The sequence below is a fragment of the Sinohyriopsis cumingii genome, chromosome 7 (genome assembly GCF_028554795.1).
Source record: "Sinohyriopsis cumingii isolate HCF-2022 chromosome 7, ASM2855479v2, whole genome shotgun sequence".
NCBI classification, from domain to species: Eukaryota; Metazoa; Mollusca; class Bivalvia; order Unionida; family Unionidae; genus Sinohyriopsis; species Sinohyriopsis cumingii.
Genome location: NC_142967.1, coordinates 39,664,760 through 39,670,759, shown reverse-complemented (window position 1 = coordinate 39,670,759; position 6,000 = coordinate 39,664,760).

Here is a 6,000-nt window from a genome sequence, read left to right as displayed (position 1 = left end):
TTATTCCTCTACAACCACCTACATGGTCTACAGTTCCGACAGCAGGTGATACTTGACTAAGGAAGAATCTACTTTCAATTGCTTCCACAATCTGAAAGCGTTACTCCACCCTGAATCTCACCGGACATGCATGTGAGCCTATTTACAGCCCACTTCTTAAGAACAGGCGGTAACAGCACCTACGAACTTACAACTGGTGGAACGAGATGAAATGCCCTCTACATCCACCTTTCTAAAAGACCATCATAGGCCAAGTTACGCTCTCAACTGTATTATTTAATCTACTCTTTAATGATCAGGTTGACGGAATTCGCAAACAAACAACCAAGGATGTCTTCTTTCCATCCCTCAAAGTCTCAGCTAAAGTGGAGAGATTTGCAACGCAACCAACAAAACATCGCAGGGATATTCACGGAACACATGCCACTGGAAAGCAGTCCTACCGAATTCACTACCGTCAAAATCGACAGTTTTCAAAAAGCTAAAGTGGACACAAGCAAAGGGAGGGCGATAGTTTTCACCAGAGTTTCTCTCTAAGAGACGCTTCCTATCTCATATGACAACCCTTTCACGCGCCTTTATCACATATCCCTGACGAACGAGGAAGATTTGCCTTGACGACTATGGATTCGACAAGTGCTTTCCGGGGGGAGCGACTAATCACCCCAAGACCGGGGACATCATTTCAACTTTTTCAGGGGTGGGTGGCAAAACTTGATGGGGGGTGGGGGTGGGGCAAAGCTTGACGGGTTTGTTAATTTTCGTATATAGGTTACAGCAATTTTACAGCACACGCCAATGCCCCCCCCCCCCCCCATGACGTCCCAGCCCAAGACTTCCCCAAAACACTCTCACCTACCCGGTACGCATATATACAATTAAAAAGATCAGATAAAAATGTAATCAGTATAATTATGCATTGCATAATTATCGAGTAACATCAGTAAAGTTTTCCCATTGTAGGTCATTGCCAAAGGAAAGACCCCAAGACACCCCAAGACTACCCAAAAACTACACCAAAAGACTCCGAGACTGTCCCAAAACACTCTCACCTACCCGGTACGCATATATACAATTAAAAAGATAAGATAAAAAAGTAATCAGTATAATTATGCATTGCATAATTATCGAGTAACACCAGAAAGACCCTAAGACATCCAAAGACTACACCAAGAGACCCCAAGACTGTCCAAAAGCATTCTCACCTACCCAGTATACATATATACTTTAGAACAATCAAATAAAAAAGATGATCAGTATGATTTTTGTCAGTAATTTATTTAAAGGTTTTTGTTTTCAAAAAATTCTTTTCTCTGACAAAGAGGGGTACGCTTAATAATTAGATCCTAAGGACACTACATTTATATTCTTAAAATTATTTTATTGTGTTTACAAAACCTATCAAAACTTTTAATTTTGAGAAAGAAATCAATATGCCAATTAAATAACTAATTAAAGAAGAACCGAAAAGTTAGTCCTACATGTAAGACCTTGACGCTGATAGTTGTGGGCGTAACTAAAACAAAACCAACATGTGCAATGTCTTACATTGTAGGACTACCGAAAAGTGTGCCTTTGTTTGACAATATTATTAGTATCAAAATTATTTTTATTTTGTTTGTTGTGTTCGCTTAGTGGAGAGCATAAATATCATGGTATCAAAGATGTATAGCAAATCAAAGGTGATTTGTCTGGCAAATTGTAAGACTCGTGAATTTAATCTCCTTAACGGCTACAGACTAATGACGACTCGCGGGGGGGGGGGAGTTTGATCCAATTTATGTATTAAGGGAAACCGAAAAGGATGCCGTCATCGGACAAAATGGATGATATTCTGGCATTCATCTGCTTAATTAATGAGCCGCAAACTTAATTAATCAGTATAAAAAGTGTTTCTTTTGTTTCTTTTTCTTGCGCGGAAAAGTGCGAATATCAGAGCATATGTAGTTAGGCACGGACGACGAGAAAGCTCTGACCAAGGCTATCGAACACGTGTTTCCTTTTGCAAGACGATATTTGTGCACAAAACATCTAAAAAGTTTTACCGATAAAACAAGGTAGGAAGTGACAAGGTCGAGCGTGATACAGTCATGAGGTCTCTGTTTGGTTGCGAAGGTATCGTGGACGCCAGTACTACAATGGAGTTTGAAAGGCGCTCTGAAAAACGTGAGCAATTAATAAAGGAAAAGTTTGACAGCTTCGAACAATGCTATGTCAATAATCTAAAACCAAGACTTCAAAAATTCGTGTTTGAACCGAAATAAAATAAACACTGGACCAATAACAACGCAGAGTCCATCAATAATATTTTTAAAATTTCGGTTGACTGTAAGCCTAAACATACTAGAGATTTAATAAACAAACTTTACGACGTTGCAGACTTGCATTTTATGGATTATAGACGTTCTTTACATGACATAGGAAATTATCAACTGATTAATGAAGAACGAAACTACCATGTTCATGATGCAGTCTGGCGTTGCTTGTCTGAAGAAGAAAAAAGCGAACCTTTCCTAAATTTTCTCATTGACTCAAAACATAGGCAAAATTCAAAATACATAAAACCAAAAGATGGAAATTTTCAGTCATTAATAAGGCGAAAGGAATTGCATGCAAACCAGGAAAGCGACGGCCTCCCGTGAACGTGTTTTTTGAGACTTCATCATAAATGATATCAAAAAGGAAAATCAACAATGAGAAATGTACTCAGTATCTAATAGAAATGGACCCCCCAACTACAAACCCCCAAACAAACAAAAGCGAAGAACGTCAATAAAAATGGGCCATGGAAAGAGCGCCTCCTCGTAGTGTGGCCTGGATACATATGGATAAATGAAAATAAAATGAACATTCAATTACTCTGCGGTGCATTTATTATTCATTTATCCACAAGTAATAGAACGTTCTTATTCAGTACTTAGAAGAAATGCACGAAGGATAACTCTTCGCCATTGTGGTGGTCAAGAGATAAAGAATTTAAACGGTAAAACATGAGTTTATGTGTCTTGGGGTGATTACAAGAGTCCTTGGGTGTCTTGGTGGTCTTTCCTTTGGCGATGACCGACAAGGGTAAAAACTCTATTGATGTTAAACAATAATTATGCAATGCATTATTATACTTTTCACTTTTTATTTGACTTTATTTAATTGTATAGGGTAGTCTTGGGGTGATTAGTCAGTCCGCTTTCCGGGGGGTGGGGGTGGGACTCAGTATCACGTTCAGCACACCTTCTCCTTTGCCGAGAGTTCCTTCACTCAATAAACTCTTTTACGTCCTTGGATTCACGATGGAATGGAAGATTGGGTTCTAAATGTCCTCCATTGGTTAGATTAGGCAGTGTGGACTTGCAGGAGGCGTGACTTTACGTCCCCACTCTCATGACTTCCAGAAAGTCCCGTGATTCGCCTACAAAACTTACATGTTATACAACAGCTAGTTATATATTGAAGCAAGACATGATATCACTTGTTACCTTCCTTCTCAGTATCCTTGTCAACAAGGACATCTCCTACCTAGTATAATTACAAGATTCCAGTCATCTAGATCTAAAACTCCACATTCAAGTAAATAGAGTATGTCTCTCCCAGGAACAAGAACTGAATTATTACAGTGGTGGATTCCTTGCCTAATCCACCAGTTAGAGAATTCCTTCACCTGTTGAGTTTGTGCAATTCGGCAGCGGACGTATTAGTCCGCGATAGCTTTCTTCGTCGCCCATTAAAACGGTTGTGTGGTCCAAATGGAGGCTAAACATTCGAACACTGGATCACCTTTCACAATCTGCACACTATGAGGTTCTATCTCGAAGGTAGAGAAACCTCAGGGGATTCCCGTCGGGGATACCTCTGCAATTACAAATTACAACCTCTAGTAATCATGATCTGTACGAATGTGAGCACAGATGACGGGGGAGGTCTATCATTTCAGGATGCCAGTGGAGTGTGCCCCCTCCGAATAATTATTTATATATCAACTTTCTCGAGATGAAAACCGTTCCGAAAGCTTCTTTATTGGTGGCTGTAGAACCTACGTAGAAATGGAGTCTTCATTCTATCCGACAACTCCACTGTGGTGACTTATGTCAAAAGGCAAGGCGAAACTAAGCCCCCAGACCTGGTACTCTTATTTGGGATTTTCTAAAGTGGTGTCCTTATCGAAAAATCCAGGACCAAGTTCGACATATCCTAGGCCGGTTAATGTGTTGATGAATTTATTGTCCCACCAATACAAACGGAATGGTCTCTACATCCATCGGTGTTTCGCTCAATAGGTGCCCAATGGGATCGACCTATGACGGACCTATTGGCGACAATGTGGAATGTCAAATCCCAACCTTTGTCTCACCAGTTCCGGATCCAAAGGCATTGCTATTCGATACTCTTTCTATAGATTGAAACGGACAAATACAAATGCTTCTCCTCCAACATCTCAGATTCTGAAGGTGAAACATGAAGCAAATTAATTGGAGTGTCTCCTCATCCTGATTAACCCACTCAAATGGGGAATCTTGGATCAACATCATCAATTTATCAACATAATATCTAGAAAATCAAGATATTCCTTCATCTGCTCTAAGCAACCACGATAGCATGTTTGCATCCCAGTCCAGAGTTTATGAACTTACACGTCTAGATCTTATTAATTTACGACTTCCGGAACAATAGTTCTTACGACCAGTGGTGGAGAAATGCCTCAGGTAAGTTGGCTGTCCACCCTAAGGGCGTGCGAGGGAAAAATTATACAGTCCGACAGTGGCACCCACGAGCACACTTTATACCACTACATGCATCCATGCCTCAACAGTTAACTTCGTATGAACCTTCGACGTTAGACCAATCACAATTAAAATCTATCGTTCCACTATTACTGGTATATTGCGTTATTATGGAAGAAAGGACATCGGACCAGCCAAAGACCTAACCAATATACTGTCCATTTTGGATTGCACATGGTCAGTGTGTTGGATCCTTGCCCAAGTGGAATATATCTTAGGTACAAATCTGGCTGAAACAAGACACCACTTAAACAGCTCAAGATTTTCATTGGTTCACTTGTCTCCTCGCTGCATTAGCGAACGTCAGACGGAATCAGCGAATGCGTTCCTTATTTGTGGACCAGTCTACACGCAATCAGTATCAATGATGACTGTTCCTGCTTTCATTGCCAAGAATAGGCTCATCGTTCATGAGTAGTTAGACTTTGTAATAAATTCCTGTCTACTCTGGATACTTGATCTCAAGGTCATCTACAGGACCCAGTTCGGGCTCTGAAGTGGAAAACTGAGCCGTTTCGTCCAGGTTGATCTGGCCATTTCATATCTTTGCTAAGAAAATGGACAATATAAGAATTGGATATAGCGGGTTTCGCTCTGCATATACGAAATAACTCCACACCTGTGAATTTTCCTCGCATCTAGGCTCAAAAAATTATGACAGTGGCCACACACATTGCATATAGGCGAAACTGTTCTCTGCTATTATCTATACCGTGTGATAAAAAGCCGAATACACTTCTATAGTTTGTATCTCAGATATTTCATCCTGAAAGGCTCAACTCAATCTCATGGGATATATAGCCGTGGCGCTAAATGTTATCTTCCGAGTTCGTCTGACAGCTTGATATGGACGCGGCTTCACGACTTCTGCTGAATTTGAGGGAGAGAAAATATTTTCTTTTTTAAAGCCGCTCCACGACATATGGAGTCTGGGTGTGGGGTTATTTCCTATATGCAGTTGGAATATCTAGAAGCTGTCTCAGAATAACTTACGTGACAGGAGATATTTTTTCCGTGGTAAAGGGACGTATCTCCCTCCACCTCATATCACTAAAATTGCTTTTAGTGTGGTATCTATTGGTAGTTTATCTTGCTTCACTACCCCGACCCAGTCCCAACTTTCTACTTATCCTGGCTAGTGTAATGGCTTCAAATAGTGGCACGGAATTCCATATTTTCACAGAAGTTTCGATTTATGGGTTGCCAGTACGTAAATTTATTTTTA